General features: G+C 37.2%; 1 protein-coding gene and 1 long non-coding RNA gene across 16 annotated transcripts in view; one reads left to right on the top strand and one right to left on the bottom strand.

The window, feature by feature from the left end:
- The window catches only part of DTNA (dystrobrevin alpha), a 383,081-nt gene that overhangs the window by 103,812 nt on the left and 254,559 nt on the right, over nucleotides 1–24,710 (top strand). For 3 of the 15 annotated variants that reach the window (XM_077135643.1, XM_077135653.1, XM_077135652.1), the window contains exon 1: nucleotides 3,280–3,565. The exons of 2 other annotated variants lie outside the window; for them this stretch is intronic. The gene's annotated coding sequence lies outside the window, so the exon portion shown is untranslated. Of the gene's footprint in view, nucleotides 1–3,070; nucleotides 3,213–3,279; nucleotides 3,566–18,480; nucleotides 20,498–24,710 lie in introns of those variants that run through there. 10 more of the 15 variants (XM_077135651.1, XM_077135656.1, XM_077135654.1 and 7 more) reach the window with 8 other exon arrangements.
- The window catches only part of LOC143662176 (uncharacterized), a 31,000-nt gene continuing 15,807 nt past the window's right edge, over nucleotides 9,518–24,710 (bottom strand). The window contains exons 4-5 of the long non-coding RNA XR_013165207.1: nucleotides 14,105–14,290; nucleotides 9,518–10,327 (exon numbers count right to left, since the gene is read on the bottom strand). This is a non-coding gene — a long non-coding RNA (uncharacterized LOC143662176). The remainder of the gene's footprint in view (nucleotides 10,328–14,104; nucleotides 14,291–24,710) is intronic.

The following is a 24,710-nucleotide window of genomic DNA, read 5'->3' as shown; positions in this document are numbered from 1 at the left end:
TTGAACCTTTATTGCTGACCATGCCTACTGCAGTGGGTTGTAGAGATTAGATAATATGCTTGACAAGTGGTAAGAATGCAAATGAATGATGGCTATTAATAATTACATTATTAATAATAATATACAGTTTAGCACATTGCTAAAAATATTTGCATTTTTAAAAAACAATATTTCAAAATAGTTCATTTTTATTCTGGACAGTTCCTTCAAGAAACTATTATTAATTGCCAGCCTTGTGTGAGATGTGAGCAAGATATTCTGGCAGATCTGAAGAAATCATCCTTGCCTTTAACGAGTGTGTCAGCTTTCCATATCCTATGGCCTTAAATGATTACAATTCAAGGCATTTTTGAATACATGCCCCAGCCGAGGGGGGAAGAGTGAGGGAATCTCTGAGGAAGGAGTTTACCGAATAATGAATGGAAGATGCTATTTGGAAGGGAGGGAATCCTATATGAGCAGATAACAAACTGCACAGGATTATTCTGCAACACAGATTTCCAGTTTAAAATTTTCCATCAAACTCCCAGAAGAAGAGAGTTGTTTCTAACAGGGCACCTCAAACAGCAAGGCGAAGGTGTATCGTCACACATGTCCACCCCTGCAAGGCATTTTTGCTACTGGCATTCGCCATCCACAGAACTAGCGCTAACACACTCTATTTCTGGAGAATGGAGCACAGATTAACTGCCTGTTCATGATAAATCAAGGGGAGCTGATTTGCCTGTTACATGCCCAGTTTTCTTTGGAAGAAAGCCCTGAAAGCTATTTTTCTGATCAAATCCTGACTCTCATGTGAAAGAGCTAAACAACATTTATTCATGATAATGACTGAGCTCTAGCCATTATAAATCTTATCAATTGCTTTGTGAAGGTTAAGGGAAAAAAAGAAAAGAGAAAGATTCCCATTGTGCTCACTCACCCTTAGGTCTGGACTAACACTGCCCAGGCTGTTTCAGCTGTCCTGGAATTTCCATGATTGGCACAGGCCAATAGACAAGTGCAGATAAAGTTAAGAAACTAAAGACATATTTGATATATGAATGCTGTCCTATAAGGAATGGCTGGTAACAATTCAGTAAAGAAAATTGTTATGGTTTATTAATGTGAAATATTAGAAGGACCTAGCATTTCCTCTGTTTTTCTTACAACCCAGCAAGATCAGCAGAAATGATCTTAGCAGATATCTACCATGTTAATAATTAGAGTCAATCGCGTGCACACACACACACACAATATATAATGATTTTGGGGGGGCTTTAGTAAAGGTGTTTAGTACTTCATGTACACTCCATATAATCTTTTCATTACCTTGAAGAAAAATACAAATTTTAGTTTTTTTCTCCCCCAACCAACCAGAGACATACAAAATACATTTTCTTAAAACATATAATCATTTTCCATAGGTTAAAATATACACTTTTACAGAAGCAGTTTTTCAGTTCCAGTATTCCTTGAGTGCCAGTTAACTGCTGGTACTCTCTCAGATATACAACATAAGTGAATCGTGAGGCTGAATGGAACCAGATGGCCGAATTCCAACTCTGTCCACTCCTCTTAGTTCACATATATTTTGATACCATCTGTATCCTTGGGATGGAGTGTTTTGATGGAGGCAAAAAAGAAACACAGGGACAGATATGTCTGCTTCCTGGCCTCTGTGGTTATTTCTCTACATTTATAAAGTCATTTGAATGCCACCATCTATTTGCATTGTATGTAGCCTGCAATTTCAATAAGATAAACTTTGGGGATAAGAATCAGGAAAGTTTCCTCTTCCTCTTTTCCTCTCTTTAGTCTGTACTTAAAAAGACATCTGGTAACAAAATTAGGTGAAGGGGCGAGCAATCTGGTAGGACACCAATTAATACAGAGCATCAAAACACCACTGAAATAAATTAGAAACATGACACCGGTTAATGAAAGTTACATCCATCGTTCCTTAAAATGGTCTTTTTCTAAATGTGGTACAAAATAGCTTAGAACAAAAACTTAAAAACCAACCGCGAACGAAGGGAACGCTGGTTTCTGGATTAAGACTCTTGCTGTTGAATATTTCTGAGCTGTCCATACAAGTGGCAAGTGGCAGCTGCAGGCTGCTGCACCACCCTGAGCCCAGCCAGCTGACAGTAGCCCAAAGTTGGCAGCCACAGTCAACTGAAATTTGGAAACTCCAAAATGCTTGGCACAGTGGTTTGTCTGTTTATCAAAATTATAAATCCTTTATCAGGCCTTTCAAGAAGTCTGGTTCAGAAAATTGCATATAATAAATTCACTGTTTTGAACACAAAGAGGTAAATGATATTTTAGCACAGATCCTTTGGTCCCAACAACCACCAAATAAATGTTAGACACATGTTTATCAGTCGTGATTTAAAAGGGCCCCACATTATTAATCCTTGTCTGACCCGGTTTAATGAAATACTTTTATTTCCTCATTCACTCAATCTCCCTTTGACAATTTTGTGGAGCGTATACACTTTTTCTTTCCCAGTGCGCACCAAAGTTTTGCAAGATGGTCCTGAAAAAGAAGCATTAGACAAGGGAGGCAGATGTGGTTTTTTGCACCCTCTCATCCCGTTGTCTGTGATATAAAGTACAAAGCAAGTGAATTAGTTTCCACAGTTTTTCAAAATAGGAATTTCCACAATTCCCATAAGCAAATTTTTACCCTCACAGAAGAGCCCCAAACAGGGAACTTGGCTATGTTTCTTCCTCTAAAAGGTCACGACTCATTTACTAAAACTCATTAAACTTTTAACAAATGACTTGCCATTTCACATTTTCATTGCAGCCATAGCCATTTTGGGGGGGGGAAAATGCATGTGGATGTTAAAACTTAAGTGCTATACTCCAACAAATATATAATGCCCCCAAATATTTTCTCGCTTCTCCTCAAAGTTAGGGATAAAATCCAGGAAACTGACATGTTTGTACGGTGTATACCTGGGAAGTTATTTATGCTGAGCAAAAGAACAAAACTTGAGCCGCCTTGCTTTCTGCTTCCAGGAATGCCAATCAGAGAACATTCTTTTTCGGGCAGCCAAGTTTGGAAGTCAGTTGGTTTCTGGCAGTAAGGGGCGGGGAGGGGATGGCAGAGGGGGAAGCATAGCCAGTCCTCGGGTTCATCTTAGTTTCCAAGGGTTTCCGTAATAGCCATCAATGAAAGCATCTCCTTTCACCCACGCGGAGACAGGTAAAAGGACAGCTGAGTAAGTCAGCATTAGCTCGTACAGCGGAAGCTTAGTCAGAGGGAGGAGGGGGTGAAGGGAGGGCGTTTGAAAGCCTGCCATTGGTGAGCTTACCAAAGGCATCTGCCAGTGGGACTTCAATGGAATGTGAAACCAAATCATTTTCAAGTTAAAGATAGACACCAGAGTCCAGAGGCTGGATTTCAAATTCCTATCTCTCCCTAGAATTTCAGGGATTTCTGTTTTTGATGTCTCTCATAAAATAACTAGTGGGTTAAAGTTTGTTCTTTAAGTGAATGTGCTAAGGATTCCCATATGTTCTGGATGTACTGCAGTTAAATGGATTTAAGAGGCCCTGGGGTGCAGACTCAGTGGTAAGTGAAATGATCGGCTTTAAGGTGCATCGCTTCTCTATGAAGGTTAATGGTGATTTTCTTTTTATTTGTGTGAATGAAAAAGTGATCGTGAAGATTTTTTGTGTTGTAGCTTTCTTTCTTGAGCTGGTTGGTCATTTTATAGTTTCTGAGAGAACTAGTGTACCTTAGTTTAGGAATTTACACTGCATATCTGTAACTTCAGTTTTGCCTCTACCCATACTTAATTTGCTTCTATTAATTCCTCCCTGAAACACTCCAAATTTGAGTTGCAGTTTCAGTACTTCTGTGTGGCCACACTGAATGTTACTATTTCCATTATGCCATGGGATGAAACTGTGTTATTGTGAGCTGGAGTTTAGTTTTCCTTGCATAGCATGGATGGCATGTCCTACTTTTTAAAAAGGAAAGAAAAAAAAAGAAGAAGAAAAGGGAAAGAGTACAAGATGGTCTAAAAATGCATAAAAGGCCTTTGAAAGATATTCTGCTTTAAACAACAACAACAACAAAAAAAAAACAACTGATAAAAAAGGAGCCATGTCCATTGAAGAAAGCAATTTATTAATAGAAGTTATGTTTTGGTGCCACCTCATTAATTCCAAGCAGGTTCCCTCCTCCAAAAAAAGGCTGATATTTGCTAAGTGAATGGAGGCGTTCTGGTTATACAGAGCTTGAGAATGGAGGAGGGAGAGCAAGAGTTGTTTTGCTGTTGCCAAGCTGTGTTTTAAGGATTTAGAAACTTTTCTCTGTAAAAGAAAGAATGACAGACTCTAGTTCTCTTCATGTTTTGACCATGTATAGGTTTTGTTTCTCGTTCTGTCAAATGACCTCTTGGATCTGCAGTTAGAGACAGCTTTTCCAAACTTGCCCAGCATTCCTTCTGAATAAATAGTCTCCGTAAGAGTCACAGAGTACATGGTGCGAATTGGAAATGCTCCTTTATATGGGGAAAATAAATCTGCTGACGTTCTTTTTACACAGTGTGAGGCCAGACAGCTGTTAAAACGCAAATGGTCGGTTTCTGCTGTGACAAATAGACTGGATTCTAATGAAATAAGTTGGTTAAACTAGGTGCAAGCTATGAATGCCTTAATATGGATCTATCTATCACTCAGCCTTGAGAAGAATAACGCATATATTGCGTTATTCTCTTTTAAATGGAAGATGGGCATCACATTGAGGTTGTCACCTGATTTTACAACTACTGAATAATCTGGCAGAGTCAAGCAAATTGTGGAGTTGGCAGAGCTCAATGGTAGTGCCTTGCCCTCCTTTCTCTGCTCACTTCCCTTCTGCCTTCTGTCCACTTTCACCCTCCTCACCCTTGATGATTTTCACTGCTCAATTCCCTCCTTCTATTTGTTAGTCAGGACCTCTTGTCAAGATAGAGTCTGACTGTAGAGTGACTTAACGTGCATGGACTAAGCCCTCTATGCATTTCATTGGAGCTGCCTAACCTCCAAATACCTTTGGCAATTTTTAAAATCATAGTTAACCTTCAGTAAACTTAATATTATCCCATTAGTTTATAAAAGCTGCAGTTAATTTTCATTTCCCCATACTTTTTGGATTGTACCGTTGTAAATTTGCCATGGTGACTTTGGGTGTCTTATCCTCCCTGCTTCACCCAGCTGTGTTCTGAGGGCTTCTTAATAGGACCGAGCCTGACAGAAATCAGTGTTTCCATGTGGTTCCTGAGAGGAGGCTCCGAAGTGCTTGCAGTGCCCAGAGGTACACACAAGGGTGGGGAGATGTACCTTATACCTATCTCATGTTGTGGACTGAATTATAAAGATAAATAAAAATTACAGTAGGGTTTGTATGAGGTTTTGTTTTTGCCTTAGTGGTTGAAAGGAGACACAAAGTGAATACAAAAAATTAAGTATCTTAAATGCAAGAATTTTAAATTATGAGGCAAAATGTATTGGCAGGTAAAGAGGCAGACAAATACCACTCTGCTACTTTTATGTCATTTTTTGTATTTTCTTGTTTCCTGATGAAATGATCAAGCTTGTATTTTATTTGAAAATAGTAAGGGAGGTTGTTTTCTAAAATCCCAAATAATTGCAGTTATCTCTGGTGTGACTGGGTTTTTTCCCTATTATTTTCCCTAACATTTCTCACTCATGGTGCCTTAGTTTCTGGGTTGTTTGGAAGTGCTGAAATTGCATTTTAAATATTATTTGTAAAAGTAATGTGAGCTCTGTGATATGGTGTTTTCCTCTAGAGAAGACTTAGGTTTGCTTCTGCCAGCCCCTGGAGGTAATAATGCGTCAGGGTCTCCTTAGTTGATGTGCAGCACAAAAGTTTTCCTGACTCACTCAGGTGCCAAGAAGCTAGGCTGCAAACTTAGGTGAGGAATGGTTTATTCAGGGTCACTCCTACCTTGAAGGAAGGTCTGGCCAGTGGGATCATTCCCTCTTAAAGTCAGGTTAGTTGATCAAAGGCACAACCTTAGAGCCACAGGCTTTGACTTTTCCACCCAGCCGGTGGGAAGGCTGCCTAGACTGCACCTAAGGTCTCTTTTACCTGATAGTCAAATGCCCACGGGCAAAAGCTTTCAAGCCTGAGCTTACTTCTCTGAATGCTGGTCTCCTAAATTTCCAAGTGCTAAATTCTGACCATCTTTTTTGCTCTTTGTGCTTTTTACGTGTCACATGTTTTTAGTTGTATCCGTGGGATGAGCTAGCTGATCACCATTATTGGAAGTGGTGCTTCATTCTCCCATTGCTATAGTCATTATTTGTTTTCCACTCCTCATTCTGAAGAAGATATCAGGCAGTTTTCTGATATCAATGATGATTTCAGGTAGTTTTCTACTTAAAAAAAAAACTGTGACTTGAGTTGTTTAAGTATTTGGAGAAATTACGTATGTTTGCTGATTGGAAAATTCATGTTTTCCAGCCTTATTTGAGCTTTTGACAAAAAACTTTAAAGTTCTTTTATTTGCTCCTTGCTGCTCTTTCCTTACCTCTTAGTTTGATATCTCTAATCCACCTCCACTATCATCATTTTCAGAAGTTGATCTTCACTTGACCTGCTTTCTTAAGGCTTATATCCGATATCACCACATTTTAAAAATATACCACAAGTAAATCCCTTCCTTTCCATTCTCTTTGCAGTTGCTTTATATCAGGTGTTCATCATCTCACTTGGATATTTTCATGGTTCCCCAGTTATTGTTTTTCATCTAGGCTCTGCTCCCCCCAACACATCCCTGTGCTACCACCAACAAAGCTATCTTCTAAGAAGCACAAGCATGATCAGATTGTTCCTGTCCTTCAGAATCTTCGGTAGCCCACCATTCCCTTCAAAATAAAGCTTGCTATTCTTAGTATGTCTGCAAGGCCCATCCCTAAGCCTCCACCTGTTTCTCTAACCTCATTGCCCATACTTCACTAGTTATCCCAAGACATTAATCACACCTAATTGCTGCCTCTAAAATATGCCATCCACTATCATATCTGTGTTAGTCCATCTACTATTTGTTTTCTTTGGCCCCATTTTCCCATTGCCCATCTTCTTTGTGACCAAATCCTCCTTCTCCTTCATAGGTTATCCTCACTGTACATTCTGGGAGCCCCTGATGGCAAGTATTGCATCTTGTCACTTTTGTGTTTTTGGTAACTGATACCTAGAAACCATGCGATACATGTTTAAGGAAAGAATAAATAACCATTCTGAGAAAGTTTTTTTCTATAATTCCTTTTCCCTCTGTTCTTTCTCATTCTAGCCATCAATATTCTTTGACCTTAGACTCTGTCTGGAGGATAGGGGTCATTTGTGGTTCTCTGTGTCAAGTGGAGTCAGTTAAACACATGTTTGTTTTTTGAAGGGGAGCTATCCATTTTCATTTTTGCTTCTTGATTGTGATCACAAGAGAGACAGTGGTATTTTAAGTATGATGAATGTGCTATATATTATCAGAAAGATTCATAATCGAAAGACAGTCATAGAGTGGGAAAACTGACATGTTTGAACAATTCTAGTCCAGAATGCTGGATAGTGCAAATGGAAAAAAAGTCAGTGAGTGTGGTAGTTAGTCAGGTGTCAACTTGGCCAGATGAAGGTGCCTAGTTATATTGCTGTGGACATGAGCTGATGGCTTGTGAACCTCACCTTTTGCTGATTACACCTGCAGTCTGCTAGGAGGCGAACTTGCTGCAGTGAATGATGTTTGATTTAACTGGCTGGTGCTTAAATGAGAGAGCTCAATGTAGCACAGCCAAAGCAGCTCAGCTTGCCTCATCTCAGCACTCACAGCTCAGCCCAGGCCTTTGGAGATGCAGAAAGAAATCACCACGGGGAAAGTTGTTGGAACCCAGAGGCCTGGAGAAGGCCAGCAGAGATCGCCCTGTGCCTTCCCACGTAAGAAAGAACCTCGGTGGAAAGTTAGCTGCCTTTCCTCTGAAGAATTATACATTAGCTAAATAAATCCCCTTTTATTGAAAGCCAATCCATCTCTGGTGTGTTGCATTCTGGCAGCTAGTAAACTAGAACAGTGAGACACAACTAAATTAGAATTATGTCACTGCACACAAACTGTATCTCAACAATCAAAAACAAACAAAGCCACTGGATTGTTTTTGGATCACAGTGTGATAGTAAAAGGAAAGCAATTGATTGCTTACAGGACATGATATGTGATCCTGAAGCTTCAAGTTGGCTGAAAATTTTTCTTAAAAACATTAAAGGTTTGAAGTGCAACTTTTACCATCATTTTGTTATCAGCATGTTCTAAGCAAAGAAAAATGCATTCTGTTTATTAAAAAAATGAATATATCTATATTTCTGGAAAGTTAGTGTGCAACCAGAAAAAGAGGAAATTTTGCTTATTAATTCTAAGGATATTTAACTAATTTCATATGTTTGGCTTGTTTGTACATTTTATGCACATTTATTCTTTGCCTCTGTGTGGCAACTCCTGAGATAAGAAAACTAAGACATTTAGCTGATATATTTTCTCATACCGATTCTCTTACCTCTATAAAGAGAAAAGCCCTATTGAACTTGTAGCCAAAATCTATCTTTAAACAAGCTTTGAATCTAATCCAATGTCCAAAATCAATATCTAAAGAACTCGGAACTCTCCATCAAATAATATGAAAAAAAAATGATATTGACCTAGAGCATTTTTAGGAATAGTTTTAATCCTTTTCTTTTTTGCCTCATCTATAAAAGAAATTAAGTTTTGTCCTTGAAAAATAGCTGATTTTTAAATCTTAACTTCTTAGTAGCTGAATTAATTTAATTTGTCTCGTTAAATCAATAAATTTCAATTATGCTCCTACCTCTGTGCCTTACCTGTGCTAGATAATGAGATTAATAGTTTAACCCCTTTCACTAGTCACTGATATTATCTTAAAACATTGGACCCAGTTAGCAATTTGATTTGTATCATTCTGTCATTTATATTATTAATTTATCTGTGTTAAGTTACACACTTATAAAAAGACTCATTTTTCCCTTTTCTAGCAGTATTTTCATCTCAGAAAGCCGAGTTAAAAGGTAATCTTAGGATTATTTTATTTCTTAAAAAATCTCATACTTAACAAACACTTTTATAGCTTAAGGAGATTAAGTATTGCAGTTTTGATAGGTTAAAGAAACCTAAATTAATTGTAGAAAAGAGATAAATAGAATGTATATTTTTATCATTTAGGAAACTGTATTGTATCTTAATATACGATAGAAGTGCATTCATTTGCATAAAGCTAGACTTTGCATTCTTGCAAAATAAATGTGGTATAAGGATGACTCAGAGAGACCTAAGTAGCTAAAGCTTTGTAGACTCCCATGTATTTTAAACAGAGTTGTTTCTATGCAGTAGAAACCCATTTTTATGTAATGTGGTAGAACAGAGATTTACGGATGCTTAAACAATGAATTCACAGAATTAATCACAGATCATGAATATAGATGGCTTAACTAGCATTTATTAAATGACATAGATTAATTTTGAATGAAATGTATCTTCTAATGCATATGGACTTCCTAGTCTTAGGCTTTCATTACTACAAATTTGTAGAAACAGGTTGACTTACCAAAAGTTTAACACTCCTAAGAGGCATCCAATTGTTCACATCATTTCGTAGGTAAAAGACATGTCTTTCTTTTATATATGATAAAATGATAATGCAGACATATGAAGTGCTCCAGATACATTATTTGTGGTTTGCTGGTGTAATAAATAACCCCCACATCTCAGTGGCTTATAAAATCTAAGGTTTCTTTCTCATTCAGGCAGGTTGGCCATCACAGACTGGCTGAAGGCCAACCTTTCTTGTGCTTACATTTCTTTAGACAAAGCAGGCCACGTGGCCACACTTAACTTCATTTGGGTGGGGAGTGCAATCTCACCAAGTGAGAGAAGAAAGGGCTGGCATCTCTCTGAAGAGCTCTAATGAATTTCTTCACTGTCTTATGTTGGGCAGTGTAAAACCCCTAGAGGAATGCAATTCTAAAGTTACAGTCTTGTAGAACCATGAATAGTAATTGGTACATTCTTGATGAGTAGTAGGCAGACCATTTGCAATTTGATGCTAACATCTTTTGTCTCTTGATATCCTTTTAATCTCATACCCTCTGAAAAATTTTTGATTCCCCAAATCTTCGCCATTTCCAGAGTGTCTCAGAGCTTTATTGTCACAGATTTTCCAGTACCATGAAATCCTAGAATTTTACTTGTCCACATTTTTCACTCCAGGAGTCTTGCTCATAAATAATTTCAGAAAGTGACAGAAGCCTCTGTGAGGGCAGTTCCTACAGAATGTAGAGAACAAATGTGAAGTTAGTATTTTTCTATTTCTGGAAACTGATCATGTGTAGTGAAGAAATGGAGAAAAGATAATTAAATATGGTCCTAATTCTCCCCACTTTTATTTAAATCTCTCTCTCTCTCTCTCTCTCTCTCTCTCTCTCTCTCTCTCTCTCTCCATGTATGTATGATGTACATTCCCAGCAGGCAAAATAGAAGAACTACTCTTGGGGGAGATTCCACAGAGGAGTGATGATATATATTATACATTAGAACTGCATAATCTTGGATAGCATTTACTTCACTCTGATATCTACTTTTTTGCTTAACTTTTAAATTTAAATAGTAATGAGATAAAACCTGGGGAATTCAAAGTTTAATGAGACATTTAAAAGTTGAAAAATTATTAAGCCAATATTTTAAAGCCTTTTAGAATTTTAATTTAAGTCAGTGAATCCTAAATTGTGTTCTTGGGAACAGTAGTCCCTGGAAATGCTACATGAAAAAAAAACACAGAGATTATGGGTCAAATAAATTTGGGAACTGCTCTCCATTATCTCTCTCGTGGAGATTTAAGTGAACATTAGCATTAAAAGTTCATAAGAGGTCTATAGTAAAGAGACGTGTTTGACTTTCTTTTTAGCTCATTGTTTTCCAAGCTAATTTGATCTTGGAACTTTTTTATCTTTACTCTTCTTTCCTTTTTATTTGATAATACCCTTTAACACCACAAAACACGGTTTGGGAAATGCTGATTTAAATCATTCTTGGTAATTTGTATTAGTAATTTAAAAGTTCATAACTCACATAAAACTTTTTTTTTTTGTATGTGCATGGTGGGGGTCGTATTTCATTTTTTTTTCCATGTGAATATCCCCGAATTGCAGCACCATTTGTTTGGTTGGTTTTTCATTTGTTTGTTTGGGAAGTGCATGGCCCGGGAATTGAACCTGGGTCTCCTGCATGGCAGGTGAGAATTCTGCCAATGAACTACCCTTGTATCCCCATATAGATACCTTATTATTTGGTGCTCTGTTTTCATTCACTTGATAAAAAGCATTGATTTTAAACACCAACAGGAACTCAATTTTAAACTGGCATGGCTTCCAATTTTATTTGTTTAACTTTATTCAGTTACATAATTTGTAATACAGCCACAGATAAGGACAGACTGGGCCCATTGAAACCCAGACCTCAGAAGGGATTTGCACTCTTCTACCCATTTCATTTAAAACTGTAAACATTTATTCCGTTTTAGAATATAATCACTCATTACTGATTTATTAGACAGTTATTCTTGCTATAAGAAAACCTCCTGAAGAGAAGTCATCTTCAACCTCAATATGTTTTTTGATTTTTTAAAAACTTTCCTTAAATTCAGAAATATTAAATTTTAAAAAGAAAACATAAATTGTTGCTTCAATGTCTTCTAAATTATTACCTGTGGGAATTTTTCTGTGTTAGGAGAAGGGTAATAGACTAACAAGAACAAAATGCCTAATTTTTCTCTTTGGAATTTGTGTTATATTCAGTAAAGGGCTATGGCCACTTAAAATAAACCAGTGATCCCATGAACTTTTGTACTACCAGCAGCTCCATTCAAAGAAAGTTCTCAACATCAGAATTTGCTGTGGTTATGTGTGACAGGAAACAGGTGAACTCTAGTAAAATTATTCTGCTTTTCATTTATTAGCAATTCAGTTCCTTTTCTCCATTTTAAAAGTAAGAGATAAATGCTTTTAGAAAAAAAAATTGTCTGGGAAATATGCCTCTTTCTGTACTCTGGAAAGAGATATCATTCCATCAAAATTGCTGCTAGCATAAATTCTTAGCACACATTTATCCCTCTGATTAATTTTTGTTTGTATTTCCCCCAGGGGTTATATGAAGATTCAGAAATGCTAATGATATCAGTGATAACCTCTAAAATTTATTTGCAGAAGGCTTCCAGCATTGTGAGGCTGCTCCCTTGCAGCTCTTTGAATAACCACACTACACACTCAATTTCTTGTTTGCCAAATTATGAAGTCAATTATAGCCACATTCTGAAACTGCCTAACACCTAAAACATTTGGAGTCCTGAAATAACACTATACTAAGGGAGATCCTACCCCTTTTATCTTAAAAAAAATAATAAATCCTGTGTAATCATTTGCCAGACACCAGAGCATAAATCTAAGTTACTTAGATTTACAGTATTACAGTCTTTCCTTTAAAATGACAGGAGGGAAATGTTTAACTTAATGAGGCAGAGGCATCTAGTGTGCAAATTACATTATATTTTTCATTGCACAAGGGTAAATTATTGCTTCAGTTTCCTATATGGACCCCAGTGGGCTCAAAGACCCAATGAAGCTTCTAGAAATGCCTGCTTCTATTGTAGGCAATAATTTACTCTCTGAGAATATGCTTTCTGTGAATTATTCGTAACATTTCTTACAGAAGACTGACTTTCTTGAAGGTCATACAGATACCATGTTTAACTTAAGAACATTGACTTGAAGTAGTAGGTCTGCATATTATAATATACAAAAGAAGAAACTGATGGTTTTCTTCCTAAAACATGTAGAAAAGAAGCAAAAACATTCTGGGTAAGAAGTTAAATTCTAGGGCCTAAAATTTTTGCTTAAGCATTTCTCCTCTGCTCTTACTAAATCTTTAAAAGAAATAAATATTAGTCTTTTGGGAGTGATCTTTAAAGATTGAAAATTACAGTATTAAATATATTGTTCTACATCTGTACAAAAGAATCTTAATCCTATTTTGAACATCAAATGTATGACTCTAAATGCCTGGGCATGTGTGTGTTTTTTTTTAAGTAAGCTTTTCTATCTAATATATTTTATTAAAATTTAGTTAAAACCAATCAATGTTGCAGCATTTGTATACATTTTAGAATTTGACAATTTTCAGGGCAGAGGCATCACTCCAGGCTTTCTGCCAAATCATTACTGGTAAGCTGATGACAGTGATGACAGTGTTTGTGATTTGCAACGGATGAAGGTGGCCTAAGGGTACATCAGCTGAGGGATGGAAGGAGGAACGATGGTGTATACATACGGTAGACCGTAAGCCCTTACAGCAGTCACATCTATTCTGGAGTAGTAACTGTTATTTCTAAATTCTGGGATGCTGAGCTATTTGTGTATTACCTGACCATTCCCTGAAACTTCAGGTATTTGTGTGACACCCGAGATTCAGAGTTAAAGCTCTGAAGCTATGAAGATCAGCAGTACCCCATATATAAACTTTTTAAAAAGTTGAAAAAAGTGATCAGACTTCAACTAGAGATACAAATGAAGCTGATCTGGATAGGACTAAGATAAATCAGAATAAGAGTAAAGGATGATATGGTCTATATTTTAAAACTTCAAATTCTGGGTGAGACTAAAGGAAGAAATGCTTCTTTGGTGCAAAATATATATTTTTGGCAGCAGACTGTCTAATTTAACATGTATAATCAGTTTATTTCAACACCATAGTTACATGGAATCTTGAACAGTGAGTGAGATCTTGTTGGTTTGTGCAGATTAGTGTAATGCCCTGATAATCCCAGAGTAATTTGGGCAGAGAATAAAAACGTATTTGCCAAGTCCTCTTGAGGGACTGGGGAGAAAGGAAGAAATATTAAACGTCCTCACCTGGGGTATTCCTGTTATTCTTACAAGCACTGGGGACAACCAGTTTAATAGGCTAAACCCTTAATCTTGAGGCTCGCTCCTGTGAAACTTATTCCTGCAAAGGAGAAGCTAAGTCTACTCATAATTATGCCTAAGAATCACCTCAAGAATCTCTTTTGTTGCTCAGATGTGACCTCTCTCTCAAAGCCAGTTCAGCCGGTGAACTCATTGCCCTCCCCTCTGCATGGGGCATGTCTCCCAAGGGTGTAAATCTCCCCAGCAACCTGGGACATGACTCCTGGGATGAGCCAGGACCCAGCATCAAGGAATTGAAAAAGGCTTCTTGACCTAAAGGGGGATGAGAGAAATAAGACAAAATAAATTTTCAGTAACTGAGAAATTTCAAATAGAGTTGAGAATTCATTCTGGAGATTATTCTTATGCATTATTTAGATATCCTTTTTATTTTTTAGTGTATTAGAATAGCTAGAAGGAAATACCTGAAATTGCTGAATTGTATTCCAATGGCCTTGATTCTTGAAGATGAACTATATGGCTTTTACAGTGTAACGTGATTGTGAAAACTTTGTGGCTGATGCTCCTAGATAAATCTAGGGTATGGACAGATGAGTTACAAAAATAAGGGCAAATAAGTATATAAATAATAGGAAGATTAGGGGTAAAAAAATGGGTGATTGCAATACTAGTGGTCAGTGAGAGGCAGGAGTAAAGGATATGGGATATATGGAATTTTTCTTTTTATTTCTTTTTCTGGAGTGATGCAAATGTTCTAAAAAATGATCATGGTGATGAATACACAACAGTGTGATGATATTGTGAGCCATTGATTGTATATTTTGGATGGACTGTATGGTGAAGTATCTCTATAAAAACATTTTTTAATTAATTAAAACTTATCAATTTGCAGCAGTTGGATAAATTCTAGAATTTGACAATTTTCAAGGCAGACACACCACTCCAGGCTTTTTGCCAAATTATTACGGTAATCTGATGACAAGGGATGAAGTAAATGAAAGTGCTGCTTCCTGGATTAGTTAGTTATGCATTTGCTAAAAGTGAAGCCAACACACTTCATATGCAAATCACAATTTAGGAACACACACACAATGCTTTTTATAAGTCTAGGTATATACACATTAAAATACAGCTTTGTGCCTACAGGGTCAGAGAGTAGCAGACAGCTAGGGGAGACTATAACCTTTCTTCATCTTGAGTGGTTTTAACATAAAGCAATATTTCTCTTAATGGCTGCAGTAGAAGGAATTAAATTACTCATATCTGGAAAAGACTTTGCATTGCCCTTGAGTGGTTAAAGTGTAATGGCTACTCAGAATCTCTCATTGATAAATGGGTGCCTTAGTCTGCTATTTCTTTGGTTTATTTAAATGATTTAGACTAACATCTGCTTGCCCACAGTGCTAAAAAATAATTTATGAAATATTTATAGTGATATGAGAAAGTAATGAAAGCAGGCATTTTTATAAAAGGACGACAGGAATTTCTTGAATTCTTCGGGAGGAGAACATTGAATAAACAACTATGGGTACATATGTGCTTATGTTATTTCAATGACTGGAGGGCTCTTACGAATACTTTAATTGTTTAGGAATCTACTTTACATAACTGAAAATTAAGTATGACAAATTTGTGTATTGTCTCCTAGCTTATAAATTGGTGTATATATATATATATTTTTTAACTTTTTATTGTATAATAAAACATATATACAAAGCAAAGAAAGAAAAAGGTGGTAATTTTCAAAGCACTCTTCAATAAGTACTTAAAGGACAGATCCCAGAGTTTGTCATAGGCTACCATACATCCTCTCAGATTTTTCCTTCTAGCAGCTCCAGGACATAGAAGGATAGAAGAAATAAATTTTTTTTTATCATTACTGTTCTACTTTGCTAGCTGCTGGAATGCAATATACCAGAAATGGAACGGCTTTTAAAAGGGGGAATTTAATAAGTTGCTAGTTTATAGTTTTAAGGCCAAGAAAATGTCCCAATTAAAACAAGTCTATAGAAATGTCCAATCAGAGGTATCCAGGGAAAGATACCTTGGTTCAAGAGGGCCGGTGAAGTTCAGGGTTTCTCTCTAGTGAGAAGGCACATGGCGAACACAGTCACAGTTTCGCTCTTGGCTGGAAGGGCACATGGCAAACACAGCATCATCTGCTAGCTTCTTCTCCTGGTTTCCTGTTTCATGAAGCTCCCTGGGAGGCGTTTTCCTTCTTCATCTCCAAAACGCTAGCTGATGGACTCTCTGCTTCATGGTGCTGCAGCATTCTCTGCTCTCTCTGAATCTCTTATTCTCCAAAATGTTTCCTCTTTTATAGGACTCCAGTAAACCAATCAAGATCCATCCAAATGGGCGGAGACATGTCATCACCTAATCCAGTTTAACAGCCCACATCTCCAGGGAGATGATCTGATAACAGTTTCAAACATACAGTATTGAATAGGGATTATTCTGCCTTTATGAAATGGGATTTTGATTAAAACATGGCTTTTCTAGGGTCCATACATCCTTTCAAACCAGTACAATTACAATTGATTTTTTTTTCTTTTTTGTGATAAATAACATATTAAAACAAGCAATAAATTTCAAAGCACAGCACAACAATTAGTTGTAGAACAGATTTCAGAGTTTGGTATGGGTTACAATTCCACAATTTTAGGCTTTTACTTCTAGCTACTCTAGGATACTGGAAACTAAAAGAAATATCAATTTAATGATTCAACAATCATATTAGCTTGTTAAACCCTACCTTCTCTGTATAGCTCCATCATCACCTTTGATCTTTCTACCCCACTCTTTAGGGGTATTTGGGCCATCGCCACTCTAACTTTTTCATGTTAGAAGGGGCTGTCAACAATATGGGGTAGGGTGGTGGAACTAGCTGATATTCTGGAGAGGCTGGGCCCTAGAGATTTCAGGGCTTATCTGGTCCAGGAACCTGTCTGGAGGTTGTAGGTTTCTGGAAAGTTACCCTAGTGCATGAATCTTATATATTGTCCTAAGTATTCTTTAGGATTGGTTGGAATGGTTTTGGTTGGAGTTTGGCAAGTTATGATATGTAACATTGTCTAACTGAAGTTTGTGTAAGAGTGACCTCCAGAGTAAACTCTCAACTCTAATTTGAACTCTCTGAGCCACTGATACTTTATTAGTTACACTTCTTTTCTCCCTTTTGGTCAGGATGGAATTGTTGATCCCACGGTGCCAGGGCCAGACTCATCCCTGGGAGTCATCTCCCATGTCACCAAGGAGACTTTCACTCCTGGATGTCATGTCCCACATAGTGGGGAGGGCAATGAGGCCACATCTGAGCAGCAAAAATGAGGTTCCAGAAGTAACTCTTAGGCATGCCTGTAGGTAGGCTAAGCTTCTCCACTACCTGCATAAGCTTCACAAGAGTAAGCCTCAAGATCAGGGCTTGGCGTCCCCAATGTTTGAAACAGCATCAGGGGATTCCCTGTTGGTAAAGTTTAATAGTTCCATATTTTTTCTCCCATCCCTAAAGGGACTTTGCCAATATCTTTTGATTATCTGCTTAATATATTCTAGGCTGTATCCAGGTATTACATTAAACTTTGTAGAATAAAGGCCCTCATTCTTATTCTGGGTTCCGTGTATTTCAGTTGTTCAAATGAGCTATCCAGAGAAATCTCTTCGATTGCCAATTTCCTTTGGTTGAAAAGCACAACTATAGGTAGCAAAGGTCATTTAAAATAAGAGATGTCATAGTTAAGTTTTAAATTGATCACTCTCTGGATAATGATTTTAAAGAAGGCAAGAATGGGAGCAGAGAAGAGAGGATATTGAAGTAGTCTGCTCATAGACCATGAGAAGATTTATCCCATTCCATACAACCCAATTAAATATGGTATGTAGAGTATATGGTTGCCACCAGCCTAGTTCCAAAATGAATGGACATTCTAAGCAAAGTTTATATGAGAAAGAAACTTTGCTACATAATTTTCTTCCAGTTTCAGCCCTTCCTTCAAACTATGAAAACCTACATGCCATGGTGAGAAGGTGGTGGGGAGTCATAAAAGGAGAAATGGGATAAAAGTGTGTCACTGTAACTTGTACTCTTAACATGGAGGTGTTTGTCCTGAGGGTCACCTCCTGTCTCTCCTCATGACCTCTGGCATCTTGTGGCAATCTCCCACAAGAACTAAACATTCTGGGCTTTACTACACATCTTGACACTTTGCTTCCTCATACGTTCACACAGTCCACCTGGTTCAGCATCAGTGAATCAGAAGATACAGAATCAGAAGATACAGAATTATATAGCTCAACTAGGAGAAAGGCAACAACATTCTGTTACCTAACGAGGAAGCTTATTTCTATATGTCTCTGTTTATTACTCTAAACCCCTGCCAATTAAGGAGCCCAGAAAACTTCCCCAGTCCCATTGAAGCTACCCTAACATTATGGCCTTTTGACAGATGAAATTACAATTTAAAATATGAAAGACTGTACCATGTCTGTCTCATTTTATAGACCTAAGTAACTGGATTGGTATTTTGAGGAGTTAGACATGCTCATGTACCCAAGCCTACAGAAAGACAGGCAGCCTGTACTATGGTGATGACATGGTTTTACTGTCACAATTGGTAGTGGTCTTAATAAGCAGCTATTATCTGCTACTAATTGCTACCAGGAGGAAAGGCTTTACATTAGCAATACTAAAAATAAGATACATATCCTCTAGTATTCACATGGGCAATACCAACTAACCCTATCAGGACAGTTTGTTAGCTACTTGAAATATTTAACAACTTTGAGGACCCAACAGTCTGTCTTTCTATTCAAATATTCAGATATTTGACAAACCCCTTCTTAGGTTCTTTGATGGTTTCAGGCCATAAAATTGTGACATCTGTCTATAAAACTTTTTCGCCAAAATAGTTTCTTCCATGCTTTATGATACTTATAAAATCACAGGCACAGACTCAAAACTTTTCTTTTTAATTTTGAGGAAATGTTTCCTCACCTCTCTATGGATTGGAGTGGCATATCTGTGTGAGAATTTGAGTCAGTCTTCTTAATTTTTCCATTGGAATGCCAATTCTGCTACCTTCTCACCTGCTATTCAGCAGACAGATCTTTCTTCAATTAGCCACCTGGTATATTGGCATTTCTAACAGCTGTCAAAAATTCAACCTTGAATTGACCGTGCCAAGATTATGGGTGAGACATCTTCTCTAAATGGTATAGTAAGTTGTATCACATATCTAGAATGCATTGGTATAAAGCTTCTCCTTCCATTCCCAACAAATATAATGTTTATACTGAATAACCATTTAATTTTGTGCCCTTGCCTACTGTTGAGGTTTACTGTTAAGGTTTACTAGACATGGCACTCTAGGAAAAAAGAATGAATGATTTTTGAACAATGGCAGTAATAGTATGATAAATATTACTTGATATCTTCAGAATAAAGAGCTCTGCCACATAATTCCCATAGGAATTTGTTCCTGGTAAAAGTTTTTCTCTCAAAATAAAGTGGTAAGCTTTCTTTATTGTTCATGGAAAACTCATAATCTATCAATTTCCCTTTGTGCTTTGACTGCAAAGATGCTTAGAGCTAAAATTGAATGCTGAGTTGTCTAAGTGATATAATTTTTGGTGCCTGATATAATTTTTTTCTTTCAAATTTGTTTCTAATCTCAACTTCAAAAAGCCCCCTTTACTCCCTCTTTCATGACCACACATCTCATTACAGTATAATTCCTCTCTTCACAGCTCACTTGTGAGCTCTGACACAGAAGTGATAACTCTCTAGTGCTCCTGTTTCCTGTCATCGAGCAGACAATAAACATTGTTTAATTAACAATAACTTGCACCGTCTAGTACATTTTTAAGAAAAAAATCCTCCATTTTGAAAATAGAAAGTAAATATTTTTAAACCATCAGGAATGACTACCAGATTATTGAGAATAATGAATAAATGAAACAATTCTTTGGTGCAGTTGAGGCAGTTTTTCTCCAGAGAGCTTGCTGATATCCTTTTCTTCCCTTCAAGTTCTGCCCACAGTCTACATTTATAGTTATCAGTCAGGTCACGTTTTATTTTATTGAGTTTTAGTTTTAGCAAGTTTCAACTTTCTTGGAGTTTGCATCGGAAGACCCTTGACAGAATAGTTAAGCAATAAGGTCATGCTTGATTACAATGTGTTTATGTCATCAGTTTGTCCCATTCTAGCAGCTAAGGCTATTACTCAAGTACGTGAGGAGATTTCTATGGACCAAGGAAGATTTCGCCAGGGAGGCTGTCTCTGTGAGAGCTGGGATGAGTCTGACTAACCCATTGCTCCTAGGAGCTGGCGTTGCCTTCATGGAAGTGGTTTGACGTCTGAGAAGACTGAAGCTGAAGGATTAATTGTCTAAGACCAAAAGAGTTCAGTTGACACGGCAGTCTAAAATCCAGGTCTCCTGATACATAATCTAGAACTCTTTCTGATGCTCTTCAGATGGATGTCTCATAAGACAAAGCACACAATGTGTTGAGAGAACATGGTGAGCCAGCATTTCTTACTGATGAGCCATTACAACAGTACAGTTTTGTGGTCTGGGGTGTGGTCTCTCTTAACTGTAACATAGTTTGGTTTGAGGTACACTTGAATAATGGGTATGTCCATAGAAATATGGATGGGAGTGACTTCATGAATAATAATGTACACATGCACAAAGGAAATAATTTTTAAAAACTTTACTAACTCAGCCAATAAAATAGTCTATGGCCTTTATGCATGTAAGCTCGTCTTACAGTTTTTTCATGAGGTGGATCGAATGGCTTCCTATAAATTGTGTGATGTTATTTAAGGTACTTAGCCTCTCGATTTTTTATTCCCATCTGTCAATTAGAGGTAATCGTAGGATTTCCTCACAGGGTTGTTGAGAGAATTAGATGAGATAATTCATATAAAGCATTTATTAGCATAACACCTTGCATGTAGTGAAATGATGTCTATGAAAAGTTTGAAAGATTTAGGAAAATGCTGATGTCATAATGTAGCAACAGTAACAACCAGGACCAGAAATTGTGTAGTTGATTACAATTATGCAAATATATTGATTGTAAAAGCCTAGAAGAGGACATTAATTGCAGTTACCTTTGAACAATGAGATATATATATTTTTGTAATCAGTCTACATTATACACATTTTCTATGTTTCACAGCACATATAAAATAAATTCAGAAAAATGTAAAATTCATAAAGATAAATCCCAATTCCTTAAAATCCCCTCCCTTACTTAATTAACCAATGGACCTTACTAATTCTTGGATTTTAGGAGGGAACTGGTGTGGTTTTTATTTGTTTGTAAATACTTTACTTACTAGTGCATATCTCATAATACACTAAAGAGAGAGAGAATCATTCTATTCTAGACACAATCCTTTTCAGTCTTATATGCCAGTTCATTCACTTGTATAGAAAATGTAGCAGGTAAAAGGTGATATGATGCTGTTCTCTGAAGTTTCCTCCAGGCTTATGTGTTGATTTCTATGAATCTTGGTTCATAAGATCTTATTTCTTGCCCCAGAACCAATGTCATTCTCTTTGCAGAGCAAAAGTTCAGAAGAATCATGTATTCTTGAAGGACATGGAGGTATATAAGTGCAGTAAGTCAACACCCAAGACTCCATGCATATTCTGCAGCACCTCTACACCACAGAGATGAAAAGCACCAGGGTGGGCCTTCTCTGTCCATGCTGTGATTAGCTGTATTAGGGAGCAATAAGCAAGGACAGAATGTTGTCATTAGTTTTGTAGTGCTTACATTCAATCAGGAAATATTACTGTGCTTCAGCATTTTCCATGGTGTTCAACTTACCTTAACTTACATTATAATTATGAAATATTATATGTATTAATCTAAATGAAGATATTATACCCATGAGCCTTAATCATGACAGGGAGAGTTCTCAGTGCATAAATTAATTGTAATGAGTCAGCTTCCACACGATACTCTTACTGCTTTTAAAAACAAGCATGTGTTTTTTTCAATGAGCACTTTCCCTCTTGGGCACTGCTCCCACCTCTTTGATAATCTAGTTTTCTAATATCACACTCAGTCCAGGGAAGCTCTTTTCTGGACTGAGTCATCAAATGTTAGAGCTGGGAGTAGCCTAACACCTCTGGAACATATGGAAGAGAAAACCACATATGGAAAAGGAAACCACAGCCTGAAGAGATGGGCTTTGTCCAAGAACACAAAGGTGTCACTGGTAGGGCCAAAGTAGAACTCAGTACAGTTTTTTCTGTTCTAATTTGGGGGGCCTCTTAAAAATTCATGTCAACTATTCTTTTGCCCTTATAATAATGACTTGCCAGCTTAAGCTACTTCCGTTTATGGAGTTCATTCTGCTTTAGAATACTCTAGGTAACATAATAAAATCATTTTGATGCAGACAACCCAGGGGCAGAAGGATTATGAAGTGGTCTGGAAAGCACTTTAAATGCTGTAAATCATTGTTTTATTCAATGATTTAATGATTAACAAAATAAATGACTGTAAATCATTGTTTTATCCAAACACAGCATCAGATAATTTTCTATGTATAGAGCAGGTAAGTGGAAGCACATCCTTCAAAGGCTGGGCAAGATGGGTGTGCAGGTTTGAAAGGATGTAGGTACCTTAGAAAAGCCATGCTTTAATCCTAATCCCATTTTGTAAATGCAGCTGTTTCTTCTAATCCCTGTTCAATGCTGTGTTTGAAACTTTAATTAGATTATCTCCCTGCAGATGTGACTTACTCAAGAGTGGTTGTTAAACTGGTTTAGGTGGAGAGTGTCTCCACCCATCCCAAATAGGTCTTGATTAGTTTACTGGAATACTTTAAAAGGGGAAACATTTTGGAGAAAGGAGGAGATTCTGAGAACAGAGAACGATGTAGCCACAAGAAGCACAGAGTCCACCAGCCAGTGACTTTTGGAGATGAAGAAGGAAACGCCTCCCAGGGAGCTTCATGAAACAGGAAACCAGGAGACAAAGTTAACAGATGTCATCATGTTCGCCGTAAGCCTTTCCAAATGAGTGAGAAATCCTGACTGTGTTCGTCATGTGCCTTTCCACTTGAGAGAGAAACTCTGAACTTCATTGGCCTTCTTGAATCGAGGTATCTTTTCCTGGATGCCTTAGATTGGACATTTCTATAGACATGCTTTAATTGGGACATTTTCTCAGCCTTAGAACTGTAAACTTTACAACTTATTAAATTCCCCTTTTTAAAAGCCATACCGTTTCTGGTATATTGCATTCCAGCAGCTAGCAAACTAGCACAATGGATCATAATTCTGGGAATTATCCTCTCTGTTTCTCATTATTATTTTTTATTTTTCCTCTCGACCATATTACCTTTGAAGGCTTATCACAAACCTTGTTAATAAGTAATATTTTGATGTTTTCAAGCTTTTTTGGTTGTATATGAAGAGAATATCAACCAGGTGTCATTTTAAAACATGAAAAAACAATTTTTTGCCATCTCAACTCAGCATTTTTCACTTTCATAAAATCATTGATCAAATAAGTGAGCCTTGTATGTCTTTTATTCCTCTTTTCATTCATTTACCGTTTACTTATTGGTCTCCAGCCATGTACCAATTACTGTATGAGGTCTGTGGAAGCAATCCCTACCTAGGGTGCGAGGGAAATATATGCAAGCAAATTGTCATTTTGTGTGACAGAAACCACAGTGGACTTGTCAAAAGGAACAGTACAGGGAGTAATACAAAAGATGACTGCAAGCTTGGCAGGCATATTTGGGGAGAGCAGTGTACAATATGAGTGCAGAATAATATTCTGGACCAAATAAATATCAATTTAAGAATATTGGAAAGGTAAAAAGTATGATTTTTTTTTTAGGTAACTACAATAGCTTTAGTACTGCTAAAGCATAAAATGTGTTGTAATGAGTGGTGCAAGATAATGTTGAAGGTCTTTAAGACTAGTTAAGGAGGTTGAAATTTACACTGGAGCTATGGGAAACCACTGAAGACTTATGAGCAGGCAATGGCGTCATCCATCTGAATGTTAGAGAAACCACTGTTGCCACAGCATATACGAAAGGCTAGAGGGTGGGAACTCCAGACCAGAAAGAGTAACAAGGAGGCTATAGACTACAAATTCCAAGCAAGAAATTGTTAAAGCCTGCTGTTCTATGTGAGTTGCAGTGATAATGGCAGTGAAACAGAGAAAAGGAGGATAAATCCAGGAGATATTTCATAAGTAGAATCCGTATAATTTAGAGATTGGACAACAGACCACGAGGAAAAGAAAGGTGTCAAGAATGCTTCCCCGAGTCTGGCTCTGGCAAGACAGTTGACTGTGAAGTCATCACCAGTGATGGGGATTGTGGAAAAGGGTTTAGGTGCTGGGAGGATGGAGACAATAGTCTTGGACATTTTGAGTTTGGAGTTTTGTGGGACATCCCAAGTAAAGGTATCCAAGTTGGCATTTGGATAAATTGTGGGAAGTGTATGGTGTAAAGACATTAATTTAAAGGTGGTTTTGTATGGGTAGTTGAAGCCATGAAATGTGAGTGACCCCAAGGAGCATGAATATAAAAGGAAAAAGCCTGGTGAAGACTAGTGGTTTTGATTGAGAAAGAGGGAAAGGGCCTTCAAGAGACACTGGGAAAAACTAGCCAGAGAGATAGAAGAAGAAACCAGGGCAAAAAAAAAAAAAAAATTGTTTCTTTGAAACCAAGAGAAGAAATTTTAAGAA

This window comes from Tamandua tetradactyla, chromosome 18 (assembly GCF_023851605.1).
Source record: "Tamandua tetradactyla isolate mTamTet1 chromosome 18, mTamTet1.pri, whole genome shotgun sequence".
In the NCBI taxonomy this organism is placed as follows: Eukaryota; Metazoa; Chordata; class Mammalia; order Pilosa; family Myrmecophagidae; genus Tamandua; species Tamandua tetradactyla.
The sequence above is the reverse complement of the archived record's forward strand: the minus strand, read 5'-3'. Positions and strand labels throughout refer to the sequence as shown.